The sequence below is a fragment of the Gobius niger genome, assembly GCF_951799975.1.
Source record: "Gobius niger genome assembly, chromosome: 14".
Taxonomy (NCBI): Eukaryota; Metazoa; Chordata; class Actinopteri; order Gobiiformes; family Gobiidae; genus Gobius; species Gobius niger.
The window spans coordinates 18092482-18107530 of NC_136865.1; the positions used below are offsets into that span (position 1 = coordinate 18092482).

General features: G+C 43.1%; 1 protein-coding gene across 1 annotated transcript in view; it reads right to left on the minus strand.

Moving 5' to 3' along the window:
- Nucleotides 1–15049, minus strand: part of LOC306974387 (teashirt homolog 1-like) — a 31981-nt gene that overhangs the window by 4945 nt on the left and 11987 nt on the right. The window lies entirely within an intron of this gene.

Sequence of the window (15049 nt, forward strand, 5' to 3'; positions counted from 1 at the left end):
CCGCCTTATTAGAGGGACCATGGTTCAGATTGCACATTCGGTTTGCCAACATACCACACATACAGTCCTATGAATGTACAAATATGAGATAGGGGAGGAAATGCCAGCTGCATCAGTCTTGCCAAGCTATGGTTGGCTGGAGTCAACTTGGCACTGGCTGTGGAAGTCCTCGCAGCGTGATATGAGGAAGCGGCCAGTGGACATGACAAGCCATGTTGTTACTGCCTGTGCTCCCTGAGTGCTCAAAGCGTCAAGTGTGCCATTTTGAAAGAACAGAGACACAGAGACATTTATAGCATCCACCAAAAAATGTCTGTCTATCTTGTCAAACTTATACTCAGTTTCTAACATACTTTTCAGTTTTAAATATGATGGTGGAAGCTGATAAAGAAGGAAGTGTGAGGCAGAGGGATGGAAAAGCACAGGTTAAATATGCTACGGCAGCTCCCACAATCCATCGCTCATAAGATGCTTGTCTGAGGTGCCAGAATCAGTCTCCAGCGAGGAGGCAGATGTGCTGTCAGCTTCAAACAGCATGTAGCTCTCTATCCCATAATCGGAATGGACATAATACCTGATGTTTGTGAGGTGCCAGTTACTGCTGCCTGGGAGAAGCTGGAGGTCTAACAGCTGCAACTCTCGGCTGCACTGTGTGTGTGTGTAGCATAGTGAGACACATCCTGGCTCTTGTTAATTAAATTGCTTTGATGAATGATGCACAAACGGACACAATATGAAATGGCTGTACTCCCTTAGGAAGTAAGGTATAAAAAAAAGAGAACTACATGCCAAATGAACAAAGCTCTACAAAAAGACACTGAAATTATGCTTGGATGGAAAGTGTCCCTTTTGCGTCACACTAAAGTTTCATCCGGTTTCAAAATATAATCATGTGCGTAGACATAATGCAATGACAAATTAATTACAAAAAACAAAATGATAAACCTGCAGCACAGGCACATAATAGGGACAAAGGAGGATGTATTCAGGCAAGACTCAAAGCTAAGCCACACCTGACTTCTATCCCCACTACTGTGGTATTCTGGCTAATGGACGTTCACTGGAGAATAAAACAGATTAAATGCTAAGATCCTCCCAGAAGATTATGAAAGACTTTTGTGGAGCGGAGGGAGCTGCGCAGGAGGAAGAGGAAGGAGGAGGTGGAGCTGATCTGTGCAGAACACCACGCTCTGAAACAGAGACAAACCCAGCAGGCGCTGCCCCGTTTCAGAGGATCAGGGGAGCACTGAGCGCTGGTCAGGTTGGCCCACTGTGGCTCAGTCGCAACGGCTCAGGACTAACACCTTAACACAATTTTGTTGTACGCTTGTACAATGACAAATAAAATAATTACTTACTTTTTTTTTCTACACCCAATTCTGTGAAACAATGTTTAAACCTAATCTATTCAAAGTCACTGGACAGTGTGAGAAACTTAAAAGTGATTACACTTCGTGATTTGTCCAATTTACAATCGATAAAGAAAAATATATACACAAGGCTGTAGTTAATATTGTATCTTGCCTGCATCAACTAATTCAAGACGAGAATGTAGTAAAAAAAGAAAAGAAAAAAAGGCTGAATTACAAAATAGCACCTGCCAGTAAGAGCACGCTTTATACAACAATCAATCAAACTAAAAAGCCCAAGAAAGTCGGTGACAAACACTTTGACCAGTGCAGCTGTACAGTTTTCTTGTCCAATCTTGTGAGACAATGTTTAAATCAGACCCATTCAAAGTCAAAGTGTGGTTAAAACAAAGCCGTTTAATGCCCAGAGTGAGGGAGAGCTGACAGCAGCACAAACACATTCGCACAACACAACGCTAAACTGCGGCGCTCCCTGCCATACTCCATATGTTCACTTGACAGGCTTCAGTGTCAGGAGTGTGTCCGCGTGTCAGCCCCAAGGTGTCAGTGTCCACACAAACAACAAGCCGGAGCGCAGGTGGGAGGAGAACTCAACAACAACAAATACGAGTCAGCCATTTTTTCCCCCCCCCTCCCTCCCCCCCTCTACCCTTCTCTCACTTCGCCCAGCCCGAGCTTCTGCAGCCTCCTCCTTCACCATCTGTGTCAGAAAAGCTGCGGGTGCCACCGGCGGCTAATAAGGCAATCAGAGATGGAAAAGATGCTGACACGGCGGCTTTCAAGCGTCACTCAGAACAAAAGAAGGAGAGAGAGACAGGGAGAGAGAGAGAGAGAGAGAGGGGAATGGGGGGGGGGTTCTAGGGATGGGTGGGGATTAACACAGGGGTGCAGGGGAGGAAGGTGTCTGTTGTGGTTGTCAGTCAAAAATGTAAGCCCACTTTGTGCTGTCAGAGAGGATGGGGAAGAGCGGGGAAGTTTTGAAAAGAGTGGGAAAAAGAGATTTGTTTAGACCAGCGAATAAGTAAGTGTGTGGTTCTGAATAGATGCAGATTCAGAAGATAGAACGGCAAGAGGAGAAACGCACTAACCAGGAGCGCACTAGACACCATGCACTAATGATTATGACTATAAATATATTAATTTAATTCACACAGGAATACTAGGCCCGGGGTTCATGGGTCAAAAGGGTGTATTCTGGTGTTTTGGTTCTTTGTGTCACGGCTATGTCCAGATTTGATCTTGATCTAGGTGTGGTAGTACTTGGAGTGAAAAGTTTGATTCAGGCGATAATGAAAAAAGAAAAAGAAAAAAGTGATCATTTCTGCCAACAATTTGCATCAGATACTTGATTCCCCCCCACCCCCTTGCTATTTTTGTGGATGCTAGGGTATGGTGCAGCATGATCACTTTATGTTTGCGAGTCAAGTGCCACATTGTGTCAGTTGCAAGCAGGGGATGCGATGTGGCTAGTGGGGGGAAAAGCAAAGCCATCTGCGTCGGAGAGGGGCCTGTCACTATTGTTGTGCCCGGAGTCCAGGATTTCGTGCTGCAGACAGGTGACACCTCAGTGGGACATCTCTCCAGTCACGCACATACACGCACACACACATACCCCCCACTCATTTATTCCCCTTCTTAAAACTCCCAATAGTCCCCTAAGGCACAGAGCTGTGTGAGGTCTGTAAAAGAACGGATGCCGCACACGCAACATGAAGTGAAACAAGATGAAAATGTATAGGTCAAATAATATCATCCTTACTTGGTAACTGATAGTTCAATACTTAAAGATGCTGAAATTAAAAGATAAAAAACGCTACATAAATGCACTTATTTTGTAATTTCGGACCAGATCAAATGGGCCAATCTTCGCCGACCATTCCCCTCCTCTGTGCACACGAGAAGAGGAACTTTCACTTCCTATAGCTTCTTCATTTATTCATGTTGTCTGCGAAGAGAGGGGCAATCCCGGCTCTCATTTGCAGTGCTAATGTCCAATTCCTCCAGCCTTCACCTGCTGATTTAGCCTTCGTGGCCCCGCGCTGTTTGCAGGACGGGGTCTTCCTCGCACCGTTTAGTGGCCCTTCAAAACAGGAGCTTGGGCCTGGCAGTCTTATTTCTCGCCGCGTTTCGCTTTGTCACCGGCCGCTCCATTTGCTGCCACTCACCTCTGATGGCTTTGGACAGGCCTGATCAGTCTGTGTCATTGACCTGTTCGCTGTGCACAAGTGTGTGTATGTGAGCGTCCAATAGGTGGGGGCTGTAAATAAAATGACATTATTTCCCCTGTCCTATCATGTAGAAAAGCCAATTATGGTAATGCTTAGTATGTCAGGCAATCTCTGTCTCTCGCTGCTCGCCCCGTCCTCTTTATTTTGACCCTTCTTTTTCTCGGCTCCCTCAGCTGTGGCTGTGGTTTCATCCGATCTGACACCCTTTATGGACTGCTCTTTGGAAGACATACATTGTGTCGCGCTGGCAGAGACAAGATGCCCGTTATAAACCCGAACAACTACGGACATATGGAGCTTTTCATTCAGTTTAATGGAAAGCAAAACGCCTTTCTGAGGACACTGCATCAAGCATTCATACACGCTCTGGTATGGATTTTTATGTCAGATGCTCTTCCCACTAACCCGCTCTGTTCTTGCGCTGGGAGCTGGTGCAATGTACAATGGCAATGCAATTAAGAGCTGAGGATTTTATAAAAGAGCAAAATCTATCTCTATTTAAAGACAATGCCGGCCAAATTTGTGTACTATTATTTGTTAGGCTGTGGTTGTTGATGATGTTTTTGAGAAGCAGCAAGCGGTTAACGCTGCCCCAGAGACCTAAACTGGAAGCCATATTTTAACTCGCAGCTCGCTTGGTTTGTTGTATAAAAGCCAAAACCTAATAGGCCCCGTATAACCCACCAACCACCCATATCCACATGGAACAATCCGCCATATGGCACAACAGCTCCGGGGTTTCTAATAACATGTGTTATACAAGTCCCACCAGCTCCAGCTTCCACCGCTCCTCTGATGTGGCTAAAGCTGTGCTAAAATAGCGAAGTCAATCACTGCCCATTCAATGAAAAGAAATATTTTCTTTATCAGGCATAATTGCGGCACATCAGCATTGCTTTCTTAGGAGAGTCGTCTCTTGCATGGAACCGCAGGCAGTAGGGGGAACTAAACATCATAAAAACAAAATACAAGCAACTATTTTCTGCCATCGGCATGCTAACAAACCAATGGCAGAGTGATAAACTCAATTTGAGAGCAGAACAGCTCATAGGACATCAGAATCCATTATGCTACACTCGATTCGGAACAAGAAACTTCCTAAGTAACCAGGATTACTCAAAACAGTGTGAATGATGAGCGAAATGTCCCCTTTACAGTTGGAGCAAATAGCTAAAATTTAGAGTCTAGCGGGGTTTCACATAGGCAATTTGCAATTACTTGGTGAGACATTATGTTAATAGGCTTTTATCTGGGGCATATAGACATTTTACCCATGGCCAAGCTTATTACCGCACTAAGAGAAGTGCAAAATGTTATGATCAAATGGGGAATCAATCACGACAAGTACTGCACATTCTCCCTCCTTAAGTTTCACATATTTTGTTTGCCCTGTCCTTTCTCCTCCCTCTCAGCCAAAGCGTTATCTGTCCCCCAAGAGCTAGTTTTGACACGCCATGACAGTGAATGCGGTCTATAAATCACCTTTTCCTGGACTGTCAGCGCAGGATGCCTGTACGACCAAAACAACTGCTATTAGATCATCAATGCGACAGACTCCAGTGCTTTCTAACCGCCTCTGCCAAAACCCTACACCCAACAATGGAAGAAGACTGCAGCAAAGATATTTCGAGGCCATCTGTTTTATTTTCTGAGCAAACCAGAGTAACGCTAATTCGAGTTGATGTTGCTAAGAGTTACTCAAGACATGCCGGGGTCTAGTTTGATGAAAGCCACGTCAAACAGATGAAGAGGAAACATTGTCAGGCCTTTGATATAGAGATATTCCTAACAGCTGCGTAGCCTAAATTTTAAGCTGATACACAGAAGTGGCAGCGGTGACGCAAACATATCTAAAATTAATATCTATAAGAAATATGGTAAAACAAGAATGAACAACAAGAATGAAACTAATATTTGATTAGTTCATAGCTTTCATTTAGAATATGCTGATTCATGACATAAAAAAAATAAACAAACATATCAGCATTTGTTTATCATCTAGCACAGGGGTCCTTAAGCTTTTTTCTCTAGGGGCCACATTATTGTTCCTGACTGTCGGGCCGGGCCGGGTTGGCTATGACATAGAAGTGTATGACCCAGACCAAAATGTTGCAGGCCTCATTATGAAGTAGAGATTACTAGCCTGGCAGTCATCCCCACGACTATATCCACAAGATCAACACTTGATTCCAGGCACACATTTGTTTCACTGTAGTGGTTTCCAAAAATAGTAATCAAGTCATCACACTTTGTTTTAATTTGAAATCCATCCATCCATTATCTTCCGCTTTATCCGGGGCCGGGTCGGATAAATAATTTGAAATACCACAGGTATTCAATTTACTTTTTATTTTCAAATAAAACATCATTGAGTAATGTGACCAATGTAATAACTGCTTACACTTGTATTGTGCTTGTATAAGTTTCTCAAAGTACACTGTTGTCTTGAGACATCAGAGTTACTTGGGTGGCCCAGCTTAAAAAATATATATATAAAAATACTATTTTTACAAGAGAAGTTTAAGAAACAAAACAAACCATTATCATTGTATTTTATTCTTGAGAGTGAGTAGAGTATAGGTACCAAAAGCAAGCGTTCAGGCACCATAACAGTAAATAAAGTACCATTAAAGTACCAGTACCAAAGAAAAATAGTACCCTAGCCCAAACACCGAGTCATGCTTAAATAAATGTTATAATTTCATCCTCCTTTTCTTCATGGATGCCATCATTTTGAGTTCACCTGCGCTGCCCCTGACAGTGAAGCCTCCCCTGAAACAACAGCTGCTCCCATCGCCTAGCAACAACCAGTTGATGGATGACCCCAAAGATGGATAATTACCATAAATCACTATGGTTGTGTGGAGAATAGGAGCAGAAAATAATTGTAGGGAAGAAAAGCAGGCTGAACCGCAGTTTAAAACCAGCACGCCTAATGTTTAGACCGACTTGGATCGGACTTATATAGAGAGGATATATTGCAAACAAGAAGATGAAAGAGTTCCTTTCATCCAATGATATAGTGCTAAAGCTGTAACTGTAAATAATTGTAGTAAAGATTTTCCAGTATTGTCAAGTGGACTGGATGGATTGAGTTTAAGACGTTTCACCTCTATCTTCAGAGGCTTGTTCTCGCTCCTGCAGGTCAAATGTAAGACTAGTTAACACACAAGCTTGATTATAGGCCTAGGTTGTGGTGACCAGTCTCGCTGACTTGAAGAGCAAAAAGAAGCCTGAATATAGAGATGACACATCCTCTGCACAGGCAACCCAGCCGAGTTGACAATATTTAAAAATCTCTACTGTGATGCAACTTTCCTGGACGACTGAGGGCCACCAAATGTTCCCTTTCCTGAAACTTTTGACGGAATTTCGACAAAATGATGCGGTCAAAACACACAAAATACTACGTACTTGTTAACCTACTATTTTAAGATTCTTGACTGAGAAAAGATGCCTCACGGGACAAAATCCTGTCCTCACGGAGCTGCAAACAAAGAAAACAAATTGGTGCGAGGAAGGAAGAAAGGAAACAACCAAGACTGACGGATGGCAAGAGTGATGAGGCTATGACGGAGGGGAGGCGGCGAAAGGGCAAAAAGCATGAACAGGAAGTGTGCGAGAAGTCCCTATGTGCATTTAAAATTTACAGTAAAGACAGACATAGCGACATGGGGGGATGAGAGAGAGAGAAAGAAAGAGAAAAAAAAAGTTGAAGTCAAGAGAGGAAAAGCTGAGAAAATGAGAGGGCACGGGGCCAGAACAGGGTCACAACCCAACCAGTTCAGTCTAGCCCAGTCCGGTTGGACAATAAGCCATCAATCAAGCTTCTCTGCACTGTCAGCCCTCCCCAATTCACAGAGGCCATCCACTTTGTACGACACGGGAACAAAACAGACACTGAGGAAGAAAAAAAAAAGGCACACACACACACACTTTAACTAATGTGATCTTCGCTGCGGGGAATTTCCTGCCGTGTTGTGTTTAAATCAAAATAATAAAACGTGTACTTACAGAGCTGAGTGGGTGTTTCATAGATTCTCACCACATGAATGTATCCACACTTGCTTTGTTTAGAATATTTAAGAATATGCTTCCCACATAATGTTTAAATTGAATGTTTAATATCTTCGCATATCGCCAAATTATCATTATTGCAATTTAAGGTGATGCAAAATCAATAACGTTGGGTCACTGAGGTCTGACTGAGATCAGCACATCTTTAACTTAGTCTTTGTCATGATTCTCCAAATTTAGTTCCACGTTAGCTTTGTTTTGGTCCTGATTTAGTATTTTTTGTCTTGATGTAGACATAATTCAATACAAAATAAAATGCTAATGATTTTTATTCCTAACAAAAGCAACATAATGTGTTGGATAGCAAAATATCCCAATGTTGTTATGGCAACATTCAAGATATCGCAGTATTTTTATTATATTGTAACACCCTACAGCTTATAACAAAAAAAGACTGATATAAATGTACAGTCACTTTGCCCCGCTCCACATACATATATATAACTGCTTACAGAGGTTTCAAAGCAGATAAACAAGACCATTTTGTGAGAACGGGACCTCCGAGACTCAACCCGGAATCATAACTTCCCAAAGTCAATAAAGAAAATAATTAACAAGCCTCCCATCCGCAAACCCTCAGGGCAGAAGAGCGCTCGCACTGACGACCAAATGTCCCCAAACATTTTACTGCTTTTAACTGCACGTGTCACGGGGGAAATTCCAGTCATTGTGCAATACGCTTATCCTTTATGCATCGCCACATTTTCTCTCTGCCCAATGACACGAGGAGTTATGGCTCAAGTCCATTAAACAGCGCTCTACTCTACTGCGGTGGTTCTCAAACTGTGGTGAGAGTACTGGCGGTGTTGGCGGTGGGCACAGCTTCTTTTCATGTGGAGTCTTTGGCAGTTCGAGACCTTGTAGTTTAGCTTGTGAAGACAGTTTCTATTCTGTGGAAGATCTAAAATGAGTAAAGAACTTTAGTTAAGTCTAGGTTTAGTCCTTCTACTGTTTCATCTGGAAGTTTAGGTCGTCTTAGATACCGCCATCGTGCTTAAAAACAACACATTTCCCTCACCAGTTTGTAGCCACGGATGGAAAGAAATGATCGAAGAGAGAAGGGATTAGGGGCTGAAAAAGCTCCCTGGAGAAAGTCAGTAAATTATGTCCTGCTCTCTTAAAGTGGGCTTGTATCAGTAGCCATCTCAGGCCTAATTGTGCTTGTGTGTAAGACTATGCATGCTTGTGTGAGCGAGCGAGCGAGCGAGAGAGAAAGAGGAGTGCGCGCGAAGCTACGGAGTCCGAAAGGAAGCCATCCGTCAACAGAGCACAATATCGGGCCGCGGACAGACAATGAGCGGCTGGGAAGGTTCTGGAAATGGGAGAGAACGGCCTGCCCTCCCAAAGTGCCTCCATCCTCCAAACACCCGCGTACACACACACACCGGGCGCCGCCGCCATAACTCTGCGTCCGCAATCAATCTGAGGAGACGTGTCCATCTTCGGTCATGTTAATGGGAGGGACCGGTGGGGGGACAGGGGTGAAGCAGAGGCTACGTGGTGACAGAGCTGACCCCAGATCAGTATGAGGTAATGTAGATTCACACAGTATGAATAAAGGGGAGAGTGGGACTTGAGCGTGCGGAGTTATTGCAAATCTCACAAAAACAGCTTCACTCCTTGATATGTACATTTCTTTGGGGTTAAAAGTGACAAGACAAAATTGACTTAAGTGTATGTTTTGATAGATTATGGATTATTAATGGATTTCCACTTACCTGTTACTTATGACTTATAAACTCAAAAATGAAAGTTAAATACTTAGAGAGACTTATATAGATTATTGTTATGGCAATATCAGATATCACAATGTTTATATTAAAAGTAGTCACAATGTATCGCAAAATTACTGGTGTCTTCCATCTGTCAACACATCCAAAACAATGACAAATATATAATAACCAAAAATGGCAATGATATTGTTATCGTAACTCAAGACTGTTATTGAACATGACTTTTTCTCATATTGTGCAGCCCTATCCAATGCCATAATTTGTGGTTGGCAAATGGAGTCCTGTGTCTGCCCTGGTAACATGTCAGAACTCCCGATGGAACTAGGCAAAGTGTCTGGGGAGAGGGAAGCCTGTGCGTTTCTGCTTTCATCGTCCCCTTTAGTTGCTCAATCATTTGTGAAATGGTAACACAGGTGTTACATACTTGTTTATACTCTACTGTAATTCATCTTGACAGACTTTCATTTTGTTTTCTTTACAGGTAACATAGTGTCCCAACATGTTTGAGCTGGATTTGCATCCTGGCGTTGGAAAGGGGGGGGTGTGTGCCTGTTTTTGAACGTGGGAGTGAACAGGGGAGAGTGATGGCTGTCAGCTCGCATCTGGCAGTGAAAATAAATTAGGCTTATGAAGACAAATGAACGGTCGTGGAGAGAGTACACGGGGGCGGAGGGGATCAGGACAGAGCGGGGGATTAGGGAGACGCAACGGAGGCGGGTTCACACGATTTTTTATTTATGTTTAAAATAAGAAAACAAAAAAGCAAGGAGGTATGTGGGAAAAAATGGCTTTGTGCATCTCCTGGGACAATTTGGATAATAAAGGTGCTAAGATGAACCACGTGATCTCGGAGTCAGAAATATGAAAAAGAAAAAAAAACATTGTTGCCTTTTTCAGACACAGACAGATAAATTGTTGTTGTCCATAAAAGTCTATGTTTAGTACAGAGAGCCAGTAAAAATGATTGACTTGTTTTGAACTATCCTTTTGTCAGTGCGCCAAAAATGATGCGCCTTAAAAGAAACATGATGATGTTGATATTTCGCGTTAATTTAATGGCAGATTAATAAGTTCTCCTCGATCAAACTTTCGGCGAATAAATTCAACGTCAGAGGCTGAAGCTCATGAACGGCATGAGGATGTTATTGCTGTGGCGTGGATGGAGCGACGTTGCCAGTTACTAAGGGACTTGTGTTTTGTCGCCAGTGACCATTCATTAAGTAGTCTCTGAGCTGGCAACCGCGTCGGCTTTGGCTCCAGCTCTCTCTGGCTGCAGGGGAATCATATGTGTGGGTGTGGAATCACTGCCAGAACATTCAAATTCATAAACTATATTTATTTTTGCCTGGGCAGTTTTACAAGCTCTCACAAGGCAAAAGTGGTCATGGGTTGACTGTGGAAGTATCTCTCCAAGTGTGTTTCCTCAGTGCGTGCAGATTTGTCAGTGTCTGTCCCGGGACACTTCCTCGTAGCCAGAGGAGGAGAGCTCTCAGGGGGCTTTGTCACACGGAGCTCTGTTCTTTTCCTCAGGCCTGGCGCCCCATGTTTGATAAATGACACATGTCATTCTGTCAGCCCCTGCCATCCGGACTGGGAGGCCCCACGCTGATGTATGGCCTCTGAGGCAAAGGGAAATCAGAGTGTTTTAGCAGCGCCCAGAGAACATGGCCTCCTCTCCGGGTGTCCACGGTTGTGTCGGTTTATGTCTGTGTGTGTAATTGTGCATGTAAACCCTTTAAGTTGTGTTTGTGAGATGTCACAACGTTCAGAAGGGGCTGAGACTGACAATAAGTAGAATTCTGTTTTTTTAACCAAGACTCAAAAGAGTTTTGAGATGATTTATGCATCAAATAAAAATAGTCACAAAGCTCATTGTCTTCGATAAAGAGATTTCCTTTTGAACTGTGGAATCAAAAGGTCATGACATTAAAAACAGTATCAAGATAAACATTTGTGGACTTTTTCATGTTGAACAGTGGATTGTCTTTGGAAATTGTGTACGCTTTGTGACTATGTCTGTGAAAGGCACTATACAAATACAGTTCTTCTAGTATCTAAACCACACACCATTTACTCCCTGTGTTGGATCTAAATCTGGATGTGAATGCAACCTATTAGTAAGAGTTTGTGTGTCACTGTGTGTAGCTGCTCTCAACCTGTCAGGCGTACGGGCTGAAAGAGACAAATCATCGTCATGGCCGCCCCAGCTGTTCTCCAAATTTGGTGCGAGGAGTCCAGCGAAGGGGGTAGGCCCAGAAAGAAAAAGAAAAAAAAGTTGCCGTTTGAGTTTTAATGGCTGATGCTTCCCAGAAACGGCCCAAAGTTTGAAAGGACAAGTGGTGCTGCCGAGCTATCACAAACACGCAAACTGACGGATCACGATGACGCTACAACAGGAACGAGTCCAGCGACGAGAATCCTGCTTGAAATTAACTTCCCGACGTGTAAACATAAATCTCCGGACGAGGTATTTGCACCTTGGAAAACAAAACTGACATGTGATCCAAACAAAACCATAGCGATGTTTATGAAACTGTCAGGGCTGCGAACGAAGACGCCTTTTCTCCATATTTCCTTTGCATTATTAAACTGCTCCCGACTTTCCCTACCATTGAGCGTCCCCCGCGGAGGACAGTCCCACCTGGAAGGTTGTGAACTCTGCGTGACCCCGTTTGATTGGCCGAGCTTCCTGGCCCCTCCTCCTCCTCCTTCTTCTTCTTGCGCGAGAGAGCGGAGATCATTAAGCTGTGAGTGATGAGTGGCAGCCATGGGTGACATCTTCCCCCTTTTCTCTCTTTCCTTTTTTTCCCCTCTCTTGATACTTTATTCACCTCTCTCCATCGCTCCAACCCCTCCAGCCATTTTTCCACTCCCCCTTCACTTCTTTTTGTCTGCTGTCACTCTCTTTCCCCCCTTCCCTTCACATTTTTTTTACTGCCTCAAACACACAATAGCGTCTCACTCTATAGCTCTCTTGGCCCCGGTCATGTAGACACTCAGCTTCGCTATACATAATACATGTCAAACATCCCAAAAGGAGGAGGAGTTTTTTCACATATTTCTTCCACTTGTGTCATCTCTTGTCTCTCTTTCTTCTTGGCGTGGCGTCGCTAAAAATTGTCCATTAGAAACGAAACAATACAAAAACAAAAGTTGCATCTAATGACAACAGAAAATCACATAACCTCCGAAATCAAAAATGCACAAAGGCAGATTTTCTATCAACTTGACACCATAACTACAGCTACAACTATTATTCACCAAACAACAGCCATTCTCCAGCTACGACGAAACTCTTCCATTTCGTAGCTGGCGCGAGTATCCAGTGACGTGACAGATACGTTGAGCAGGTACCGTGCCCCTGGAACAGTAAACCAGCCACAATCAAGCAAAGAGACAGTAAGCAGGAACTGGAGAGGACAGTGATGTGCAGAGGAGAGCTCCACCAATCTAAACAACATCCACACAGCCAGAGGGAAATATTTAACCATTCAAGAGAAATCAAATCCTCCGGCTGACCTGCGAAACTCGCCGTCAGGACTGCTGTTGTTGTTGGCTAAAACTTAGGGCAAATTTTAAGATTGAACCCTTGTTGAGAAAGGTCTATGTCTATCAAGCCACAAAAATCCATAAAGATGTTTCACAATGTTAATAAACAGTACAATTAAAAAAACTGTCCGACAGCCCATTCTGACTCACAGCCCTTCGATTACAGTGGTGATTGGAGACCCTAAAGTCGGTTGAAGATTTTTCGGACAACTATACAACAAGTTTGGATAGGTTTCTACACCAGATTTGGGAACCATTTTCAGCGAGTCGCAAGTCTATTCCAGGGAATTTTCTATATTTTATCTTTATATCTTTTTCTCCAGTTCAGCAATTCCCAAATCTAAAACCTTCTCAACTGGAGCTTTTTTGTTTTTTCCGTTGTCGCCGTTTGGCACATTTTTATCTGGTTTTCGTCTCTATTTTTGTCGATTTTTTTGTTCTCGTTTTTGCAATTTTTTGTTGCTTTCTTCGTCGCTTTTTTGTCACGTTCTCGTCACTTTTTTATTGTGTTATTGTTGCTTTTCCAGCTCGTTTTTGTTGCTCTTTGGTTGGTTCTTTGTCGCTTTTTTTGACGCTCTGTCTTTGCTTTTTGGGCACGTTTTAATCATGTTTTTTGTTATATTTTCATCCTTGTTTTTGTCGCTCTTTTGACTCTTTGTTCCAGACGCTTTATTAAAAAGCCAAACTGGAGAAAATGTGCTCGGTTCAGCTGGGGGTTAAGCAGTTAAAGGCTCTACTGCTTGTTCAATAAAAATACATACAATATTTAGTATAACTTTCAGAGTTCAATTGGTCCGACACTAGGATTAGAGAGTTGAAATCTTTACCTTTACATGTTTCAGCTGCCAACTGCAGGCCAGCCCTAGTGTCCTTGTGTTCTAGTGTCTGACCAAATGAACTCTGGAAGCTATACTAGAAACACAAGTAGACACAATGAATGTTACGAAGCACATGCAATATTTATATAGCTCATCATCCAAGGGTAATAGTGGGTCCTGAAGCCACACCACTTAAGAAACCACTTTTTTAGACTATATAAGCTTATAAATGGTTAAAATTACTTACGTTACCTGCTGCTAACAAGAAAAAAAACTGCATAAAAATGTAAATAATAATGAAAACTGTATGAAAAATATTGGCGGCTTATGCATTTTTTCCTGCACTTCATAAAGAAAAAAAACTATCCCAAGACAGTAAATGTAACATGCAACTAAAGCTGTCAACTAAGTCTGGGTGGACTTGTCATTTTTAAAGTGTGTCATGGATGCATTACAACAGAGCACTGACAGAACCTGGAGAAAGACGGTGATGGACAGGTAAAGTCCAGCCGCAGACAGCCTTCACAACACAAGCTGCCGAGGAGACGGATAAGACGCAGGCAAACAGGTGGGTCTCTCAGTGTGGGACAGAGTGATGCCGCAGACAGACAGGACATTTGTGGGGGTACATGGCCTCCCGCTGTCCCACTGAGACAGTCGACTTATGGGACCGGGCTGAGCTCATACCCCCCGTGAGCGCCGCCGTCTGAAGAGCGGACACTGGATCAGGAGGGATTTGTCGTTTTATGTCGTGGATCTGGGGGAATGTTCATACCTAGATGTTTTATCGTCTTTCTACTGCCGGTCACGCAAGATGGACACGTTACCCCTTGCAATTGTAGTCTTTAAAGCACAGCCATTAAAATGCTACAGAATGTGACACTACTGTAGCAAAATTAGGGATGCACTGATCCGATCCGGGTATCGGATATCGGAGCTGATACTGGGAAAAAAAAGATATCGGGTATCGGCTACAATTTTCCGATACTGAACCGATACCAGTTTTGGCTCTTAACACCTTAAAAACGCAACTTTTACCACCTAAATCTAAGATAATATGGGATATATTAACATTTTAAAGCTAAGATCCTGGAGAATTTAGTTAGTTTCCACCTCCGCACATGTATTTTTGATCGCCGCACAAAATGCCGCGGCTAAAACTAGCGGGAGCATGCTAATGCTAACGAAAACTAATCAAGGCTGGGTCAAAAACTATGATAGAAATACCTAGTAGTAGCCAAATAAAATAAAACCCACCACTGAGCCAAGTGTTT